A 22,748-nucleotide genomic window follows, 5' to 3' on the forward strand; every position below is an offset into this window, starting at 1 on the left:
GACGGGTGTGAGCGGACCGGCGCTGTGTTGGAGGGGTTTGGGGAGCGGGCGGGGAGTGGACGGGGGCAGTGTTTGATGGGTTTGGGGACGGGCGGGGAGCGGACGGGGGCGGTGTTGGATAGGGTTGGGATGCGGGGGAGGAGCGGAGGATGCCGGTGTTGGATGGGTTTAGGGACGGGTGTGAGCGGACCGGGGCTGTGTTGGACGGGTTTGGGGAGCGGGCGGGGAGTGGGCGGAGGCAGTTTTGGACGGGTTTGGGGAGTGGGCAGGGAGCGGACGGGGCGGTGTTGGATGGGATTGGGACAGGGGGAGCAGATGGGGGTGGTGTTGGATGGGTTTGGGGACGGGGGAGCGGATGGAGGCGGTGTTGGATGGGTTTGGGGACGGGGGCGCGGATGGGGGTGGTGTTGGATGGCATTGTGGACAGGGGGAGCGGACGGGGTGGTGTTGGTTGGAATTGGGGATGGGGGGGAGCGGATGGGGGTGTTGTTGGTTGGGATTGGGGATGGGCGGAGAGCGGACGGGGGTGGTGTTGGATGGGATTGGGGACGGGGGGAGCGGATGGGGGTAGTGTTGGTTGGGATTGGGGTGGGCGGGGAGCTGTGTTGGACGAGTTTGGGGACAGGGGTGAGCGGCCGGGGTCTGTGTTGGACGGGTTTGGGGAGCGGGCGGGGAGCGGACGGGGTGGTGTTGGATGGGTTTGGGGAGCAGATGGGGGCGGTGTTGGATAGGGTTGGGGTGCGGGAGAGGAGCGGAGAGTGGCGGTGTTGGATGGGATTGGGACAGGGGGAGCAGATGGGGGTGGTGTTGGATTGGTTTGGGGACGGGGGAGCGGATGGAGGCGGTGTTGGATGGGTTTGGGGACGGGGGAGCGGATGGGGGTGGTGTTGGATGGCATTGTGGACAGGGGGAGCGGACGGGGTGGTGTTGGTTGGAATTGGGGATGGGGGGAACGGATGGGGGTGTTGTTGGTTGGGATTGGGGATGGGCGGGGAGCGGACGGGGGTGGTGTTGGATGGGATTGGGGATGGGGGGAGCGGATGGGGGTAGTGTTGGTTGGGATTGGGGTGGGCGGGGAGCTGTGTTGGACTGGTTAGGGGACAGGGATGAGCGGGTGGGGGCTGTGTTGGACGGGTTTGGGGACAGGGGTGAGCGGCCGGGGTCTGTGCTAGATGGATTTAGGGATGGGTGTGAGCGGACCGGGGCTGTGTTGGACGGGTTTGGGGAGTGGGCGGGGAGCGGACGGGCTGGTGTTGGATGGGTTTGGGGAGCAGATGGGGGCGGTGTTGGATAGGGTTGGGGTGCGGGAGAGGAGCGGAGGGTGGCGGTGTTGGATGGGATTGGGGATGGGGGGGAGCGGACGGGGCGGTGTTGGATGGGATTGGGGACAGGGGAGAGCAGATGGGGGTGTTGTTGAATGGGATTGGATGGGGTTCGAGGGAGCGGACGGGGGTGTTGTTGAATGGGATTGGGGACAGGGGAGCGGATGGGGGCGGTGTTGGATAGGGTTGGGGTGCGGGGGAGGAGCGGAGGGTGGCGGTGTTGGATGGATTTGGGGACGGGGGAGCGGATGGGGGCGGTGTTGGATGGGATTGTGGAGGGGGGGAGCAGACGGGATGGTGTTGGTTGGAATTGGGGACGGGGGGAGCGGATGGGGGTGTTGTTGGATGGGATTGGGGATGGGCGGGGAGCGGACGGGGGCGGTGTTGGTTGGGATTGGGGTGGGCGGGGAGCGGACGGCAACGGTGTGGGATGGGATTGGGGACCGGGAAGTGGATGGGGGCAGTTTTGGATGGGATTGGGGCGGGCGGGGAGCGGACGGCGGTGGTGTGGGATGGGATTTGGGACGGGGGAGCGGATGGGGGCTGTGTTGGATGGGGTTAGGGGATGGTGAGAGCGGACGGGGGCGGTGTTGGATGGGGTTAGGGGATGCGGGGAGCAGACGGGGTGGTGTTGGTTCGGATTGGAGATGGGGGGAGCGGGCGGGGGATGTGTTGGAAGGGTTTGGGGATGGGTGTGGGCGGGTGGGGGTTGTGGGACAGGTTTAGGGATGGGGATGTGCGGGGTCTGTGTTGGACGATTTTGGGGACGGGGTTGAGCAGGCGGGGGCTGTGTTGGACGGGTTAGGGGACAGGGATGAGCAGGCGGGGGCTGTGTTGGACGGGTTTGGGGACAGGGGTGAGCGGCCGGGGTCTGTGTTAGATGGGTTTAGGGACGGGTGTGAGCGAACCGGGGCTGTGTTGGACAGGTTTGGGGAGCGGGCGGGGAGTGGGCGGGGGCAGTGTTGGATGGGATTGGGGAGCAGATGGGGGCGGTGTTGGACGGGTTTGGGGAGCGGGCGGGGAGTGGACGGGGTGGTGTTGGATGGGTTTGGGTACGGGGGAGCGGATGGGGGCGGTGTTGGATAGGGTTGGGGTGTGGGGGAGGAGCGGAGGGTGGCGGTGTTGGATGGGATGGGGGATGGGGGGGAGCGGACGGGGCGGTGTTGGATGGGATTGGGGACAGGGGGGAGTAGATGGGGGTGTTGTTGAATGGGATTGGGGATGGGCGGGGAGCAGACGGGGGTGTTGTTGGATGGGATTGGGGTGCGGGGGAGGAGCAGAGGGTGGCGGTGTTGGATGGGTTTGGGGACGGGGGAGCGGATGGGGGCGGTGTTGGATGGGATTGTGGACGGGGTGGTGTTGGTTGGAATTGGGGACGGGGGAGCGGGTGGGGGTGTTGTTGGATGGGATTGGGGATGGGCGGGGAGCGGACGGGGGTGTTGTTGGATGGGATTGGGATGGGCGGGGGGTGGACGGGGGCGTTGTTGAATGGGATTGGGGTGGGCGGGGAGCGGATGGAGGTGGTGTTGGATGGGATTGGGGATGGGGGGAGCAGATGGGGGTGGCGTTGGTTGGGATTGGGGTGGGCAGGGAGCGGACGGCGGAGGTGTGGGATGGGATTGGGGACGGGAAAGCGGATGGGGGCAGTTTTGGATGGGATTGGGGTGGGCAGGGAGCGGACGGCGGCGGTGTGTGATGGGATTTGGGATGGGGGAGCGGATGGGGGTGGTGTTGGATGGGGTTAGGGGACGGTGGGAGCGGACAGGGTGGTGTTGGTTGGGATTGGGGACGGGGGAGTGGTCGGGGGCGGTGTTGCTTGGGATTGGGGATGGGGGCAGTGGACGGGGGCGGTGTTGGATGGGGTTTGGGTGCGAGGGAGGTGCGGGGGTGGTGTTGGATGGGATTGGGATGGTGTGAAGCGGACGTGGCGGTGTTGAATGGGGTTGGGGTGCGGGGGGCGGTGTTGAATGGGGTTGGGTTGCCGGGGGCAGGCGGGGGCGGTATTGGATGGGGTTGGGGTTCGATGGGAAGGGAAGGGGGCGATGTTGAATGGGATTGGGGTGGGCGGGGAGCGGATGGAGGTGTTGTTGGATGGGATTGGGGATGGGGGGAGCGGATGGGGGTGGTGTTGGTTGGGATTGGGGTGGGCGGGGAGCGGACGGGGGTGGTGTTGGATGGGATTGGGGATGGGGGGAGCGGATGGGGGTAGTGTTGGTTGGGATTGGGGTGGGCGGGGAGCTGTGTTGGACGGGTTAGGGGACAGGGATGAGCGGGTGGGTGCTGTGTTGGACGGGTTTGGGGACAGGGGTGAGCGGCCGGGGTCTGTGTTAGATGGATTTAGGGACGGGTGTGAGCGGACCGGGGCTGTGTTGGACGGGTTTGGGGAGTGGGCGGGGAGCGGACGGGCTGGTGTTGGATGGGTTTGGGGAGCAGATGGGGGCGGTGTTGGATAGGGTTGGGGTGCGGGAGAGGAGCGGAGGGTGGCGGTGTTGGATGGGATTGGGGATGGGGGGGAGCGGACGGGGCGGTGTTGGATGGGATTGGGGACAGGGGAGAGCAGATGGGGGTGTTGTTGAATGGGATTGGATGGGGTTCGAGGGAGCGGACGGGGGTGTTGTTGAATGGGATTGGGGACAGGGGAGCGGATGGGGGCGGTGTTGGATAGGGTTGGGGTGCGGGGGAGGAGCGGAGGGTGGCGGTGTTGGATGGATTTGGGGACGGGGGAGCGGATGGGGGCGGTGTTGGATGGGATTGTGGAGGGGGGGAGCAGACGGGATGGTGTTGGTTGGAATTGGGGACGGGGGGAGCGGATGGGGGTGTTGTTGGATGGGATTGGGGATGGGCGGGGAGCGGACGGGGGCGGTGTTGGTTGGGATTGGGGTGGGCGGGGAGCGGACGGCAACGGTGTGGGATGGGATTGGGGACCGGGAAGTGGATGGGGGCAGTTTTGGATGGGATTGGGGCGGGCGGGGAGCGGACGGCGGTGGTGTGGGATGGGATTTGGGACGGGGGAGCGGATGGGGGCTGTGTTGGATGGGGTTAGGGGATGGTGAGAGCGGACGGGGGCGGTGTTGGATGGGGTTAGGGGATGCGGGGAGCAGACGGGGTGGTGTTGGTTCGGATTGGAGATGGGGGGAGCGGGCGGGGGATGTGTTGGAAGGGTTTGGGGATGGGTGTGGGCGGGTGGGGGTTGTGGGACAGGTTTAGGGATGGGGATGTGCGGGGTCTGTGTTGGATGATTTTGGGGACGGGGTTGAGCAGGCGGGGGCTGTGTTGGACGGGTTAGGGGACAGGGATGAGCAGGCGGGGGCTGTGTTGGACGGGTTTGGGGACAGGGGTGCGCGGCCGGGATCTGTGTTAGATGGGTTTAGGGACGGGTGTGAGCGAACCGGGGCTGTGTTGGACAGGTTTGGGGAGCGGGCGGGGAGTGGGCGGGGGCAGTGTTGGATGGGATTGGGGAGCAGATGGGGGCGGTGTTGGACGGGTTTGGGGAGCGGGCGGGGAGCGGACGGGGTGGTGTTGGATGGGTTTGGGTACGGGGGAGCGGATGGGGGCGGTGTTGGATAGGGTTGGGGTGTGGGGGAGGAGCGGAGGGTGGCGGTGTTGGATGGGATGGGGGATGGGGGGGAGCGGACGGGGCGGTGTTGGATGGGATTGGGGACAGGGGGGAGTAGATGGGGGTGTTGTTGAATGGGATTGGGGATGGGCGGGGAGCGGACGGGGGTGTTGTTGGATGGGATTGGGGACGGGGGAGCGGATGGGGGCGGTGTTGGATAGGATTGGGGTGCGGGGGAGGAGCAGAGGGTGGCGGTGTTGGATGGGTTTGGGGACGGGGGAGCGGATGGGGGCGGTGTTGGATGGGATTGTGGACGGGGTGGTGTTGGTTGGAATTGGGGACGGGGGAGCGGATGGGGGTGTTGTTGGATGGGATTGGGGATGGGCGGGGAGCGGACGGGGGCGGTGTTGAATGGGATTGGGGTGGGCGGGGAGCGGATGGAGGTGGTGTTGGATGGGATTGGGGATGGGGGGAGCAGATGGGGGTGGTGTTGGTTGGGATTGGGGTGGGCAGGGAGCAGACGGCGGAGGTGTGGGATGGGATTGGGGACGGGAAAGCGGATGGGGGCAGTTTTGGATGGGATTGGGGTGGGCCGGGAGCGGACGGCGGCGGTGTGTGATGGGATTTGGGACGGGGTGCGGATGGGGGTGGTGTTGGATGGGGTTAGGGGACGGTGGGAGCGGACAGGGTGGTGTTGGTTGGGATTGGGGACGGGGGAGTGGTCGGGGGCGGTGTTGCTTGGGATTGGGGATGGGGGCAGTGGACGGGGGCGGTGTTGGATGGGGTTGGGGTGCGAGGGAGGTGCGGGGGTGGTGTTGGATGGGATTGGGATGGTGTGAAGCGGACGTGGCGGTGTTGAATGGGGTTGGGGTGCGGGGGGCGGTGTTGAATGAGGTTGGGTTGCCGGCGGCAGGCGGGGGCGGTATTGGATGGGGTTGGGGTTCGAGGGGAGCGGACGGGGGCGGTGTTGAATGGGATTGGGGTGGGCGGGGAGCGGATGGAGGTGTTGTTGGATGGGATTGGGGATGGGGGGAGCGGATGGGGGTGGTGTTGGTTGGGATTGGGGTGGGCGGGGAGCGGACGCCGGAGGTGTGAGATGGGATTGGGGACGGGGAAGAGGATGGGGGCAGTTTTGGATGGGATTGGGGCGGGCAGGGAGCGGACGGCGGCGGTGTGGGATGGGATTGGGGACAGGGGGAGCGGATGGGGGCAGTGTTGGATTGGGTTAGGGGACGGTGGGAGAGGACGGGGGCGGTGTTGGATGGGGTTAGGGGATGGTGTGAAGCGGATGTGGCGGTGTTGAATGGGGTTGGGGTGCGGGGGGCGGTGTTGAATGGGGTTGGGGTGCCGGGGGCGGGCGGGGGCGGTATTGGATGGGGTTGGGGTTCGAGGGGAGCGGACGGGGGCGGTGTGGATGGGTTTGGGGACAGGCAGGGAGCCGACGGGAGCGGTGTTGGACGGGTTTGGGACGGGGCGGGGAGCGGATGGGGCGGTGTTGGATGGGTTTGGGGACGGGTGGGGAGCGGATGGGGACGGTGTTGGATGGATTAGGGGACGAGGGAGCGGACTGGAATGGTGTTAGACGGGTTTGGGGATGGGCGGGGTTGAATGGGTTAGGAGACGGGGGAGCTATTGGGGGCTGTGTTGAATGGATTTGGAGACGGGGGAGCGGATGGGGGCGGTGTTGGACGGGTTAGGGGACGGGGGCGAGCAGATGGGGGCGGTGTTGGACGGGTTTGGGGACGGGTGGGGAGTGGAAGGGGGCTGTGTTGGATGGGTTTGGGGATGGGGTGAGCAGGCGGGGGCTGTGTTGGATGGGTTTGTGGACGGGGGTGAGCCGGCGGGGGCTGTGTTGGATGGGATTAGGGACGGGGTGAGCAATGGGAGCGGTGTTGGATGGGTTTGTGGATGGAGGTAGCAGACGAGGGCGGTGCTGCACGGGTTTGGGGATGGGCGGGTGCGGATGGGGGTGGGTTAGGGGACGGGGGGGGAGCGGACCGGGGCGGTGTTGGACGGGTTAGGAGACGGGGGAGTGGATGGGGACGGTGTTGGACGGGTTGGGGGACGGGGGTGTGCAGGCGGGGGCTGTGTTGGACAGGCTTAGGGACGGGGGTGAGCGGGCGGGTGCTGTGTTGGACGGGTTTGGCGACGGGTGCAGTGGGCGGGGGCTGTGTTGGATGGGTTAGGGGACGAGGGTGTGCAGGTGGGGGCTGTGTTGGACGGGCTTAGGGATGGGTGTGAGCGGGCGGGGGCTGTGTTGGATGGTTTTGGGGACGGGGGTGAGTGGCGGGTGCTGTGTTGGACGGGTTTGGGGACGTGGTGAGCGGGCGGGGGCTGTGTTGGACGGGATTAGGGACGGGGTGAGCGGGCGGGGGCTGTGTTGGATGGGTTTGGGGACGGGGGTGAGTGGGCGGGGGCTGAGTTGAACGGGATTAGGGATGGGGTGAGCGGATGGGAGCGGTGTTGGACGGGTTAGGGGATGGGGGAGCGGATGGGGTCGGTGCTGGATGGGTTGGGGACGGGCTGAGCGGACGGGGGCGGTGTTGGATAGGTTTGGGGCTAGGGTGAGCGGGTGGGGGCTATGTTGTACGGGTTTGGGGATGGGTGTGAGTGGGTGGGGACTGTGCTGGACAGGTTTAGGGATGGGTGAGCGGGCGGGGGCTGTGTTGGACGGGTTTGAGGTCGCGATTGAGCGGGCGTGCGCTGTGTTGGATGGGCTGGGGGACGGGGGTGTGCGGGTGGGGTCTGTGTTGGATGGGTTAGGGCACCGGGTGGTGGGCGGGGGCTGTGTCGGATGGGTTAGGGGATGGGGGAGCGGGCGGGGCGGTGTTGGACGGGTTTGGGGTCAGGGATGACCGGGCGGGGGCTGTGTTGGATGTGTTTGGGGACGGGGGAACGGGCGGGGACAGTGTTGGATGGGTTAGGCTACGGGGGTGAGCGGGCAGGAGCTATGTTGGACGGGTTAGGGGACATTGGTGTGCAGGCGGGGGCTGTGTTGGACGGGCTTAGGGACGGGGGTGAGCGGGCGGGGGCTGTGTTGGACGGGTTTGGGAGAGGGGGTGAGCGGGCGGGGGCTGTGTTGGACGGGTTTGGGAGAGGGGGTGAGCGGATGGGGGCGGTGTTGGATGGGGTTGGGATGTGAGGGAGGAGCGGATGGGGGAGGGGTTGGATGGGATTGGGTATGGGGGGAGCGGACGGGGGCGGTGTTGAATGGGTTGGGGGATGGGGTGGAGCAGACGGGGGCGGTGTTGGATGGGATTGGGGACGGAGAGGGAGCGGATGAGAGCGGTGTTGGATGGGGTTGGGGTGTGGGGGAGGAGTGCACGGGGCGGTGTTGGCTGGGATTGGGGTGCGGTGGAGGAGCGGACGGGGCGGTATTGGATGGGATTGGGGACGGGGGGGGAGCGGACGGTGGCAGATTTGAATGGGATTGGGAACAGGGGGGAGCAGATGGGGGTGGTGTTGGTTGGGATTAGTGGATGTGGGGATTGGACGGGGGCAGTGTTGGATGGGTTTGGAGATGGGGTTGAGCAAGTGGGGTAGGTGTTGGATGGGATTAGGGACAGGGGGGAATGGACGGGGGTGATGTTGGTTGGGATTACGGACGGGGGGAAGCGGACGGGGCGGTGTTGAATGGGGTTGGGGTGCGAAGGGGTCGTGGGGGTGGTGTTGGATGAGATTGGGGATGGGGGAAGCGGACGGGGCGGTGTTGAATGGGGTTGGGGTGCGGGGGGGTGGGCGGGGGCAGTGTTGGATGGGGTTGGGGTGCGGGACGGGAGCGGATGGGGGCGGTGTTGGATGAGTTTGGGGACGGAGGTAGCAGACGCGGGCGGTGCTTCACGGGTTTGGGGATGGGCGGGTGCGGATGGGGGCGGTGTCGGGCGGGTTAGGGGACGGGGGGGGACGGGCGGACCGGACCGGGTGTTGGACGAGTTAGGAGACGGGGGAGTGGATGGGGACGGTGTTGGACGGGTTGGGGGACGGGGGTGTGCAGGCGGGGGCTGTGTTGGACAGGCTTAGGGACGGGGGTGAGCGGGCGGGTGCTGTGTTGGACGGGTTTGGTGACGGGTGCAGTGGGCGGGGGCTGTGTTGGACGAGTTAGGGGACGAGGGTGTGCAGGTGGGGGCTGTGTTGGACGGGCTTAGGGATGGGGGTGAGCGGGTAGGGGCTGTGTTGGACGGGTTTGGGGACGGGCGGTGAGCGGGCAGGGGCTGTGTTGGATGGGTTTGGGGACGGGGCTGAGCGGGCGGGGGCTGTGTTGGGTGGGTTTGGGGTCGGGGGTGAGAGGGCAGGGGCTGTGTTGGATAGGTTTAGAGACGGGCTGAGCGGGCGGGGGCTGCATTGGATGGGTTTGGGAACAGGGGTGAGGGGACGAGGGTGTGCAGGTGGGGGCTGTGTTGGACGGGCTTAGGGATGGGGGTGAGCGGGTAGGGGCTGTGTTGGACGGGTTTGGGGACGGGCGGTGAGCGGGCGGGGGCTGTGTTGGATGGGTTTGGGGACGGGGGTGAGCGGGCGGGGGCTGTGTTGGGTGGGTTTGGGGTCGGGGGTGAGAGGGCAGGGGCTGTGTTGGATGGGTTAGAGGACAGGGGTGAGCGGGCGGGAGCTGTGTTGAACGGGAATGAGGATGGGGGTAGCGGACGGGAGCGGTGTTGAATGGGTTTGGGGATGGAGGGGGAGCCGACAGGGGCAGTGTTGAATGGGTTAGGGGATGGGGGGAGCGGATGGGGGCGGTGTTGGACAGGTTTGGGGACGGGGGAGTTGATGGGGGTTGGTGTTGGGCGGGTTAGGGGACGGGGGGGCAGCTGAGGGCGGTGTTAGATGGGTTGGGGATGGGGCTGAGCGAATGGGGGCAGTGTTGGATGGGTTAGGGTATGGGGGAGCGGATGGGGGCGGTGCTGGATGGGTTAGGGGACGGGGAGAGGATGGGGGCGGTGTTGGATGGGTTAGGGACAGGGTAGCGGATGGGGGAAGTGTTGGATGGGTTAGGGGACGGGGGAGCGGATGGGGGCGGTGTTGGACTGGTTAGGGGACGGGGGAGCGGATGGGTGCGGTGCTGGATGGGTTGGGGACGGGGGTGAGCGGCGGGGGCTGTGTTGGATGGGTTTGGGGTCGGGGTTGAGCGAGCGGGGTAGGTGTTGGATTGGTTTAGGGACGAGGGTGAGCGGGCGGGGACTGAGTTGGACGGATTTGGGGACGGGGGAGCAGACGGGGGCTGTGTTGGACGGGTTTGCGGACAGATGTGAGCGGGTGGGGGCTGTGTAGGACAAGGTGTTGGATTGGTTTAGGGACGAGGGTGAGCGGGCGGGGGCTGTGTTGGACGGGTTTGGGGACAGGGGTGAGCGGCCGGGGTCTGTGTTGGACGGATTTGGGGAGCGGGCAGAGAGTGGGCGGGGGCAGAATTGGATGGGTTTGGGGACAGGCAGGGAGTGGACGGAGGCGGTGTTGGATGGGGTTGGGGTGCGGGGGAGGAGCGGAGGGTGGTGGTGTTGGATGGGATTGGAGATGGGGGAGCGGACGGGGCGGTGTTGGATGGGATTGGGGACAGTGGGGAGCAGATGGGGGTGGGGTTGGATGGGTTTGGGGATGGGGGAGCGGATGGGGGTGGTGTTGGATGGGATTGTGGACGGGCGGAGCGGACGGGGGTGGTGTTGGATGGAATTGGGGACGGTGGCAGTGAATGGGGGTGTTGTTGGTTGGGATTGGGGACGGGCGGGGAGTGGATGGGGATGGTGTTAGATGGGATTGGGGATGGGGGGAGCGGACGGGGACGGTGTTGAATGGGTTGGGGGACAGGGATGGGCGGGGGCAGTGTTGGATGGGGTTGATGTGCGGGACGGGAGCGGATAGGGGCGATGTTGGATGGGTTTGGGGACGGAGGTAGCTGACGGGGGCGGTGCTGCACGGGTTTGGGGGTGGGCGGGTGCGGATGGGGGCGGTGTCGGGCAGGTTAGGAGACCGGGGGGGAGCGGACCGGGGCGGTGTTGGACGGGTTAGGAGACGGGGGAGTTGGATGGGTTTGGGGATGGAGGGGGAGCGGATGGGGGCGGTGTTGGATGGTTTGGGGATGGAGGGGGAGCAGATGGGGGCGATGTTGGATGGGATTGGGGACTGGGGGGGAGTGGACGGGGGTGGTGTTGGATGGGTTTAGGGACGGAGAGGTAGCGGATGGGGGCGATGTTGAATGTGATTGGGGACTGTGGGGGAACGGACGGGGGCGGTGTTGGATTGGTTTGGGGACGGGGGTGAGCGGATGGGGGTGGTGTTGGATAGGTTTGGGGACGGCGGGTGAGCGGATGAGGGCAGTGTTGGATGGGTTTGGGGATGAGGGTGAGCGGACGGGGGCGGTGTCGGATGGGTTTGGGGACGGGGGGGAGTGGATGGGGGTGCTGTTGGATGGGTTTGGGGTGCGGGTGGGGAGCCCACTGATCTCATTCGGATAATTGAGGTTCCTCTGTATTAGCTTTCGGATCGCTGTTCCTTCATCAGGTAACTTTGAAAGCTAATGCTTCCAAATAAACCTGTTGGTGATGTGTGATATTTAATTTTATGTATGGGATAAAACCTGGGCAATTGAGGAAAAATCCTAATGTTGTAACTGGACTGGCGTAGCTGGCTAGATGCATGGCCAGTTCTGGAGCATACTAACGCTGGGACATTGTCAGCACTTACAGTTTTTGAGATATCTGGTATCTTTGGTCATTTCTTGTTATAATATAGTGTGGATACAATTGTCTGGAAGCTGGCATCTGTGATGCTGGGGACTTTAGGAGACAAGACTGATAAGATCTATCCAAATACATCAACTTGTCCTTTGTCTTGAGAAAATAATCATTAACGAGTGGGGCAGTTACGGAAGCTCCTACTCTGGTGAGTTGTTTAATTGCCCACAACCATTCATGGCTGGAAGTGGCAGAACTGTGGAGCTTAGATCTGATCTGCTTGCTGCGTAATCAGTGAGCTAGGTCTATTACATTCTGCTGGAACTGATTAACAGGCAAGTAATCGTGTGTTGTAGCTTCATCAGATTGACACCTTATTTTTAGGTATGCTAAATGTTGGTCTTGGCATGCTTTCCTATGTTCTTCGTTGAGGGAGGAGAAATTGAGGACTGCAGATGCTGGAGATCAGAGTCAAATAGTGTGGTGCTGGAAAAGTACAGCAGGTCAGGCAGTATCCAAGGAGTAGGAGAGTCCATGTTTCGGGCATAAGCCCTTCATCAGAATGCATTCTTCATTGAACCAAGGTTGATTTCCCCAGTTGGTGGGATATGTTGAGCTCTGGGGTTAATGATTGTGTTGGAACACAATTCTATTGCTTCTGATGGTCCACAGCCAACTACGGATATTCAGTTTTGTGCTGCTCAGTTCTTACAAAATCTAGAGTCAAGATTAGAGTGGTGCTGAAAAAACACACCAGGTCAGGCAGCATCCGAGGAGCAGGAAAATCGATGTTTCGGGCAGGAGCTCTTCCAGAGGAAGAGTTCCTGCCCGAAACATTGATTTTCCTGTTCCTCAGATGCTGCTAGACATGCTGTGTTTTTCCAGCACCACTCTAATCTTGACTCTGATCTCCAGCATCTGCAGTCCTCACTTTTACGTCTTACAAAATCTATCCCATTCAGCAAGGTGACAGTCTCCTGAACATAATGGATGGAATCCTCAATGAGAAGGCAGGGCTTGAGTCCCACAAGGCTGTGTAGTACTTAAACCTACGAACAGGTGCATCTGCTACAGGTAAATTGGTGAAGACAGCTCCTATACATTTTTTGCTCTTATGGGTTACTACAAAGGAGATTTAAGAATCTACCACATATCCGTGGATCTGGAGTCAGATGAAGGTCAAATGGTAGAGGGGATGACAGATTTTCCTTCACTCAAAAGCACTCGTGAAGCTATGCTTTTTTTCATTCATGGGGTGTGGACATTACTGGCTCGGCCAACATTTATTGCCCATGCCGAATTGCTCTTGAGAAGGTGGTGGTGACCAGACTTTTGCTGTCCAGTGGTGTAGATAGACCAAAATGCTGTTCGGGAGTTATTTCCAGGACTTCCATTTAGCATTGTGAAACACTGAGATATTTTCATGTTAGAATGGCGGGTGGCGTTTTCATACCTTTGCTGCCCTTGACCTTTGAGATGGCACGTGCCATGGGATGGTCAGGTGCTGTCTCAGGGGACTTGGTAAATTTCTGCAGTACATCTGGTAGCTGGCACACATTATGACTATTTTGCATGAGTGGTGGAAGGAGTGAATGTTTGTGGATGCAATGCCAATCAAGTTGGCTGCTTTGTCCTGGATGGTTCCAATCAACAAAGTTTCATGGTCATTGTTAGATTAACTTATAAATTCAAGATTTAGTAATTGAATACAAAATTTAACACCACCGACTAACTAATTCAGTGACATTATATCAGCTCCTTCGCCCTAAAAGTCCTTAAAGTATATGGAGTTGAACATTGAGCCAAATGCTGCCGGCCTAGATTGTCACGGTGACGACTTGCCCCTCTCATTCCAACCCAAACACCATTGTTACCTCCCTTACTGATCCAGACCTCGGCAAACCACCCAAACATTTGGACCAACAATACTCATCACTTCTTGGCATTCATTACTTTCGCAACTTAGCCACTTCTCTGTCCTGGCCCTATGTCTTCCCATTCAAATTAGCTTAGCCTAATCTACTTTAATTACTGACCTATAGACCTTCTTCAGACCTTGCAGTGGATGTCCCTTCAATTTCTCTTTGCCAGCGAGCTGCCTGACGCTCCCTCTTAGGTGTTCGCAACCTGCTGCTTGATGAGGTTAGATAACAGCTTCATCTTATGCCTATCTAAACAGGCATTGAGACTTTGCTCACTGCCCTCTGTATATCCCAGAATTGTGTGAAATAAAATATTAGCCTGTCACTTATTGAATGACTAAAGGTTTTCTAAGAAATTGACAATTACTTGTTGTGCCTCCAGCATAACAGAGGCAGAACAAAATTGAAACTCTGTATGGGTTCAAAGATATTATAAAGTGATAAAGTGACATTTTTACTGGGTTCTAAGTAGTGAGATGATAACATCATTGTGGAAGTGATCTTGTTTATCACAACATTTTAGAAAATCAATGAAACAAGAAAATAGAAATAAGACAACAATGTTGCAGTATTTCATGCTATTGTCTGCCATTGCTTGAATACTAATGCAACATCGCAACATCCAAGATGTTTCAAGACCAGACAACTTCTCAGTATCACTTTACCATTCTTTCAAATTAAAGGATTTCTTGGTCAGGGTCACTACGATGTTGTACCAAAGAGGTTCAAATTTCTGCACACTATTGTTCAGCTTCAGCATTATAATTTCATTTTTATGGCACTTCATTTATCCAATATCGCATATGGAAACTTCATACATTTATCTCACACTCAACATTATAAGGTCAACAGACCAAACATCATTGGAGTCCTGGAGACATCTTTGTCAAACTTGAAAGCAATTTAATGACAATAAAAATGGCTTTGGATCCATTTATGTTGCAAGGAAGTGATTACCGCAGTGACTTTTAACCTATGCTGTTTCAAAGGGATGAGTTTAGAATGATGAATAATGTTTGATCATCCTCATTAAGTGTTATCTTCAAGCTTTCCAAAATATGACATGGGCAACTTGGCTTAGTGCCAAATGGACTTTAACGTTCATAAACTTTCATGAACCTTTAAAAAAAATAGCCATTTAGTCCAATAAATGCAGCATTAAAGATTTCGAACCTGACCACTGTTAAATGGACAAGGACATAGCCATACTCTTAACAACTCTGCTTATGCTTTTAAAAGAATTTTCATCCAAAGGATAAGAGTAATATTGTTCAGATAATAATTATTCTACATGCGAATAGCTTCTTGGTTATCTAATACATTTTAATATAAAGAATGATTCTAAAACAGAAGTCAACAAAATATATTTCTTGCCAAACTGAAATTTAAAATTCATTGGCTCCTCTGTAAATTATCTAAATGAATTTTCAACAGAGAATTTGTTGTGATTGCTGAATGGGGTGTTTATTGTTCTCTTGTGGGATGTGGGCACTGATGACTTGACCAGCAATCACTTCCCATCCCTGTTTGCCCTTGAGGAGGTAGTGGTTTGGAAGGTGCTGTTTAGGGACCCTTGGTGAATTTCTTCAGTGCATCATGTAGATGGCACAAACTACTGCTACAAAGTATCGGTTGTGGAAAGAGTGGACTGATGTGGTAACAATTATATTTGTCCTGCATTTGTGTACAGGACATAACGAGGCAGTTTTCCACATTCTCGAGTAGAAGTCAATGTTGTAGCTGTACTGGAATAACTTGCTAGGTTTAGCATGTTTTAGAGCATAGGTCTACAGGACTAATGCTGAACTATTGTCAGGACTTATAGCATTTGCAATATCGACTGCCTCCAACCATTTCTTGATATCATGTAGAGTGAATCGAATTGCTGAAGATTGGCATCTGTGATATTGGTGACCTCTGGATGAGGCCAAGTTGGATCATACATTTGGCACTTCTGGCTGAAGAATGTTGCAAATGCTTCAGATTTATCTTTTGCAATTTACAAATTATTTTTCTCAATAATGAAGATGCTGTTGCAAAGAACATGCAACAAACTTAGATATAGTTAGTCTTATCAGCAGGATCACCAGATTGTTTGAAATAAAGTAACATTCCATGTAACAATTCTAGGTGTTGATAAGGGCAGGTATAGAATTGAGGTCTTCCCTTTCAATGATTAATTCACTCATGTCCATTTTTCTTGGAGGATTTGAATCCTGGCCCACTTATATTTTCATGAGCTTCAGTCACACCATAATATATCAAGCAATGTAGCTGATGGGGGAGTTCAACAAATCAGTGCTGGGAGGTTAATTAGCAACAAGAGACAGTACAAACAAATCCATTCCAATTCTGAACTGGTGTCCTCACAGTTTCCTTATCTAGATTCAGAGTGGCAAATCTAGTTTAATTTCTAATCTCTAATTAAAAGAGTAGATTTGATGGTCATGTTCTTGTGCTGTGTTAGCTGATTAGCAACTAATTCAGAACAGATAAGGATTAAACTTAATCTCTGTGGCTCAACTACTCACTGGAAAATTTTGAATGTGCGGATGAAAGTGGCCAGTGTGTCCACAGTTGTTAGAATTGTTAGTGATCAAATTTATAGGAATAGCACCAGACCAGTAACTCCTTAAGGCTGTTCCGTCATTCAGTCAGAAAATGGTTAATTCACAGTGTAACTCCTTTTGTCTGTTACATTTCATATTCTTTGGCAATCTTATCCAACATTTAGTTTCTTTTTTTTTACAAAAAGACAGAAGGGCAAAAGAGGAAAACCAAGGAATTACAGACCAGTTAGCCTAATATCTGTGGTTGGAAGTTATTTTCTATAATCAAGGATAGCGTAACTGAGAACCTTGAACATTTTCAGTTAATTAGGGAGAGTCAATTTGGATTCATGTCAGTTGGTCATGCCTGACAAATCTCAGTGAACTTTTCGAAGAATTGACTAAGGTGATCAGAAACGCACAGGATTGAGGGCAAATTGCTGGCATGGCTGGGAAACTGGTTGAGTAGCAGGCAACTAAAAGTAGGTACTCAAATTGGCAGGATGTGACTGGTGGTGCCAAAGGATCTGTGTTAGAGCCTCAATTATTTACATTATTTATTAATAACTTGAATAATGGTATAGAAAGTCATATATCCAAATTTGCAAAATTTGCCTTACAAAAGTTAGATAGAGTCGACAATTACGCAAAATTACAAATGAGTATTGACAGGTTAAGTGATTGGGCAAGACAGTGGTAGATGGATTTCAATTTTTATCAAGTGGGAAATTATCCATTTTGGACCAAAAAAGCATAGATCAGGATACTTTCTAAATTGTATGAAGTTAAATGGATGTCCAAAGAGACTAGGGGGCTCAGTTTAAACTGACACAAACTGCAGAAAATGATCAAGAAACCTAATGGAATGCTAGTCTTTTATCTCCAAAGGACTGGAGTTCAAGGATGCAGTAGTTATGCAACAGTTATCCAAAACCCTGATTCAACCTCACTTGGAGTAGAGTGAGCAGGTCTGGGTACCACACCTTAGGAAGGATATATTGGCCTTGTAAACATTATAAAGTAAGTTTACAAGAATCATCCATGAACCGCAAGGACTATGTTGAGATGAGAGATTATATAAATTAGACCTGTTTTCTCCAGAATTTAGACAGTTAAGGAATGATCTGATCAAAGTCTTCATGATATTAACAGGAAAAAGACAGTGTAGATAAAGATATTCTATTTCCACTGGTTGGGGATTCTAGAACTAGGGGCCATAATCTGAGAATTAGGGCCAGACCATTCAGCAGAGGTGTTACGAAGCACTTCTGCCCACAAAGGTGGTAAGATTTTGAAACTCTCTTCCACCAAAAACATTGGATGCTGGATCTGTTGTTAATTTTAAATCAAGATGGACAGATTTTTGTAAAGAAAGGGTTTTAAGGGAAATGACCCTATCGTAGTTATATTGAATAAAAACTGAAAGGACTCTGGATGCTGGATATCAGAACAAAAACAGAAACTGCTGGAAAGGAAAGCAGGTCTGGCAGCATCTGTGGAGAGTAATCAGAGTTAACGTTTCCAGTTGAGTGACCCTTCCTCAGAAAGGATATATGGAGATGGCCACAGATGAATTATAATTTCATTGAATAGTGGAAGAGGCTTGAGGGGTTGAATGGCCTACTCTTGTTCATATGTTCCTTCAGCTACAATATCTCCGCATGTGGTATACATTATAGAAACCAGAATGCCAACGTGATAAACAAATATGACAAAGGCAATCGTTAAAAAGATATTATTACCTCTTGGTGCTTGTTGCATGCTCTGCATTTCTGATTACTCACACTTACTGCAGTTAATTATGCACAATTTGTTTGGTTTCATTTGATCCAAATACTGTAGGTTTGTTCTGCTGGTGAGCTACATGGTCGAGAATGTACAGTTGAGACCATCACTTTTTTATTTTAGTTTTCTTACTTTTGCTTTGGAATTGTGAATTTCAATTGAGAATTGAAATTTGCACTTGGAACAGCAGCTTGTTTTTTTAAAAAAAGAGCAAAGAATGAAAGACTGATGTTTGCAGTTGGAAACTGGCCTGGAAAGATAATGTATTTTAATTGCTGCTGTAAGGACACTGTATATAATTTAACACAAGGTGTTATGCTTAGGTATTGGCAGCCAACTGGATGGTTAAATGGGCAATCAGAGAAGGACTGGAGCTGACCAACCAATCACAGGGAATATCGTAAAAAAAACCCCACTGAAGATTGAACTGGCTCTGACTGGATTTTGGGCAGGAGATGGTTTTGTTTTGAAAAATGTTTTTGATTTTGCTTTTTCTAGTTGTTCTCCATTTATTGACTTGGTTGAAAGTTCTGTGAAAAGAACCCCAGTCTGGAAGCAATAAGTAAAAAGAGGTCTGTGGAAGCTGTTTGCATTAACTGGAGATTTTGGAATTCAAGCACAATGTAAATATTTGATGTACCTGTAGTACCACCCATTGTTAAAGGATTTCAAGAAGGCCTGGAGTTCATCATTGAAACAGTTATTGAAGTGGCAAATTACAATTCTTTTATTTTTCTCTTTTTAATTTTATCCCTTAATTATGGCTATCTGTTGCTGTGACTGGGGGTTTATATTCGAAGAATATAGAGCTTAGATGGTAGAGGTTAATCAATTATCTTGTACTATTCCTGTGTTCTGCTGAAATTACAATCTTAATAATACATTGTTCATTGGTGTTTAAATTGTTACCTTGATGACCAAGATCAGTTATTTGTAAAGTCTGGTTTGGAACAAATCAGCAACTATTAGAGTAATTGAATGTTCTGAATTCACAATATTGCAAATCTAGTGATAGTGACTGTTTTGATTTGGCTTGATGTACACACATGAGGCAACAATGAGAAGCTGGCCACTGTGCAAGCATGTCATAATCACATCATAATATTGGGCTGTTAGGTTGACCCCCTCAAAACAGACATGTGTGAAATGTTCCAAGGTTGCTGTGCGACATGGATGTTTTGTTTTTACTGGAAATGGTCAGATCAGTGGCAGGTTATAATGAAGGAGAGAACAAGGAAATTCTCAATTTAGCTCACGATCTTGTAAAATGGAACATTTTCCATCCTTCTGGCTCCTGACTACAGATGAAGAACCAGACACAGGAGCTGGAAGTTGGAAATGAGTTTAATTGCAGCTTTTGATTATAAGAGACGATTCCACAATCTGATGCTCACAGTGGGGAGTGCCACTCACAGCAAGAACAGCTCAGGAAATCGCAGACTTACAGGCAACAATTTTACATCTGCTGGGAGTATCAGGTTATGCATTTACATCTGTAGATTTAAAACTCATTGTCAAATCTCCAAAAACACCACTAAGGGAGCAGTTCACTTACCACAAATGTGAATAAGCTGATTTGGTTTCACGCTTGTTGGAAGCAAGCAGAATAATTGCTGTATTCTGGTGTTGGTTTAGGACTTGAGCATATTTGATGCACCACACAAACTATTTCATTCCAGAAACACACCCACACCAAATGGAAAATGATACTCTCTATTTTCCTGTTAATTTGAGATACAGATTTATTGCTAAACTTCATGATTATAGATGCTTGTTAAAATTAAAATAAGTTTATCAATAAAAATATTAAGAAGGTTAGAAGTGGAAGCAGGTCCTGATAGCAACTGCCCTTGATCATATCAAAGGTGTTTTCCAAAAAAACAACGCACTGTTTGTGTTGGACAAATTTGAAATGATAACCAGCTGGCTACAGATAAAAAAGATCAGAGAAGTTAAACGTATTTACTCAGATTGATTGAAATTGGAAAGTGGTATTTCAAGGTTCAGTGCTAGGACTGTTGTTGTTAATCATTTACGTAAATGATTTGGATTTCAGAATTGGAATTACAATATCAAAATTTGTACCCAATATCAAATTGGAAAATATAATTAATAATGCTGATGAAGACTTCAACAAAATACAAGAAGCTGTTAACATGGAAAATGGAAGAGAAAGCAGCAAATGGATTTCAATACAGTTAAATGTCAGATGGTTTATTTTGGCCTATCCCTCGGTGTTGAGCATGTCTGGGTAAATGAGTGGACAATAAGACAAGGAAGAGGGAGGAAGAGGAGACGCTAATGAGTTCTCAGCAGGAGTTATATTTACAGTGGGTCCTTATTGGAAGAACATCTAATGGAGAGCAGCACTGAAGCACTGTGATGCCTTGAAAACCCCTTTACAAACTAGTGTCCAGAGACATCATGGTAGTAGTTGAAGCTCCCATGACTGCAGCTGAGGTGGCATGACAGCAGTCCAGGCTTCCATTACAGCAGTCAGACATCAGGTGGATGCTGCTTGAGCTGTCATATAAGCTGAGACATTAGCCATCAGACATTGCATCAACGTTGGCTCCATAGGTGTGTTGATAGAGCAGGTCATCTGTTCCATGTTGGGAATGATGGGCTATAAGCCCCTCACAAAGAGTTTCATCAAGATGATGCAAGACTCCATGTTTCCTGACATTAAATACAGGTTTTGGCAGATGCCCCAAGGCACTATTCGTTTAGGTATGCCTCCCTATTAGGCTTGTCTGTAGCCTGGTGAGTTGCTATGGAGGTTGGAATTGCTGCTTGTTGTGTGTGAGTGTGTAGGACATCATTCACCTCTTCTTGATCAGCCACCTGCACTTGAGGAATAGCATTTCCAGTTGGGCATGTGTGCCTGTAGTTGCGACAACGCATATGGTAATTTGCTTCCACCATCTATAATCATAGCGAGCAGAACAGTTCACACGAAGGGTCCCTAGACTCAAAACATTAACTCTGTTTCTTTCTCTATGGATGATGCCAGATGTCCTAAGTTTCTCAGACACTTACTGTTCTAGTTTTAGACTTCCAGCATCCACAATTCTTGGTTTTAAATCATTGTATTACTCTTACATCTGTCATTGCTGTGACACTTTTATAACTCTTACTGTTTTTGCAAATCAGGCAAAGAATTGTGAATGTTGGAGATGTGAAACAAATATAGAAATTGTTGGAGAAACTCAGCAGGTCTGGCCGCATCTGTGGGAAGAAAGCAAAGTTAACATTTCAGATACGGTGACTCTCTATCAGAGAGATCAGAAGATCTTTTGCTTTTGGTACATGACCTATGTGTTTGAATCTGGGCATCTTTAATTGTCACCAGGTTGTAGTCCAACAGGTTATTTGAAATCACAAGCTTTCGGAGAACTGACACTTCATCAAGTGATTTCAAATAAACCTGTTGAACAATAATCTGGTGTCATGGGACTTCTGAACTTGTCCACCTCAGTCCAACATCAAAACCTCCATATCATTTTCAAATTGTAACACTTTCTTGTTCAACTTCAGGTCCATCTGGCGAGGTCTGTCTTGTCTGTATCTAGATCTTGGTCATGATCAGCAATAGCTTTACCCATTGTGTTTCCACATCCATAAACTATTAGATCATCCACTGTAACTTCCATTCCAGGAATATCACTGAGGATCTCATGTTGCCTGCAGTGATATTCTTCTGAAGCAATAGAAATCCCAAACTGCATGCAAAGCCATTGTACATCCCAACATGTGAATTCAATGGAATTAAAATGTACTGCTTTCATCCAGCTTTGCTTGCTAGCAATCATCCTTTGAGTTTTGGGTGGTGAAGATTTTTGCCTTTTCAATTTGAGGCAAATTTCCTTAGACAGGGCAGTGAGATCACTCTAGAGCTTTCGTTAGATAGCCATAGAGTCATAAAGTCACAGAGATGTACAGCATAAAAACAGACCCTTCGGTCCAATCCGTCTATGCCGACCAGATATCCCAACCCAATCTAGTCCCACCTGCCAGCACCCGGCCCATATCCCTCCAAACCCTTCCTATTCATATACCCATCCAAATGCCTCTTAAATGTTGCAATTGTACCAGCCTCCACCACATCCTCTGGAAGCTCATTCCATACACGTACCACCCTCTGCGTGAAAAGGTTGCCCCTTAGGTCTTTTTTATATCTTTCCCCTCTCAACCTAAACCTATGCCCTCTAGTTCTGGACTCCCCCACCCCAGGTAAAAGACATTGTCTATTTATCCTATCCATGCCCCTCATAATTTTGTAAACCTCCATAAGGTCACCCCTCAGCCTCCGATGCTCCAGGGAAAACAGCCCCAGCCTGTTCAGCCTCTCCCTGTAGCTCAGATCCTCCAACCCTGGCAACATCCTTTTCTGAACCCTTTCAAGTATCACAACATCTTTCCGATAGGAAAGAGACCAGAATTGCACGCAATATTCCAACAGTGGCCTAACCTGTACAGCTGCAACATGACCTCCCAACTCCTCTACTCAATACTCTGACCAATAAAGGAAAGCATACTAAACGCCTTCTTCACTATCCTATCTACCTGCAACTCCACTTTCAAGGAGATATTAACCTGCACTCCAAGTTCTCTTTGTTCAGCAACACTTCCTAGGACCTTACCATTAAGTGTATAAGTCCTGCTAAGATTTGCTTTCCCAAAATGCAGCACCTCGCATTTATTTGAATTAAACTCCATCTGCCACTTCTCAGCCCATTGGCCGTCTGGTCCAGATCCTGTTGTAATCTGAGGTAACCATCTTCACTGTCCACTACACCTCCAATTTTGGTGTCATCTGCAAACTTACTAACTGTACCTCTTATGCTCGCATCCAAATCATTTATGTAAATGACAAAAAGTAGAGGGCCCAGCACCGATCCTTGTGGCACTCCACTGATCACAGGCCTCCAGTCTGAAAAACAACCCTCCACCAC

The sequence above is a fragment of the Chiloscyllium plagiosum genome, unplaced genomic scaffold, assembly GCF_037043375.1.
Source record: "Chiloscyllium plagiosum isolate Xiang-an unplaced genomic scaffold, Cpla_swu_hap1 HiC_scaffold_3, whole genome shotgun sequence".
Lineage (NCBI taxonomy): Eukaryota > Metazoa > Chordata > Chondrichthyes > Orectolobiformes > Hemiscylliidae > Chiloscyllium > Chiloscyllium plagiosum.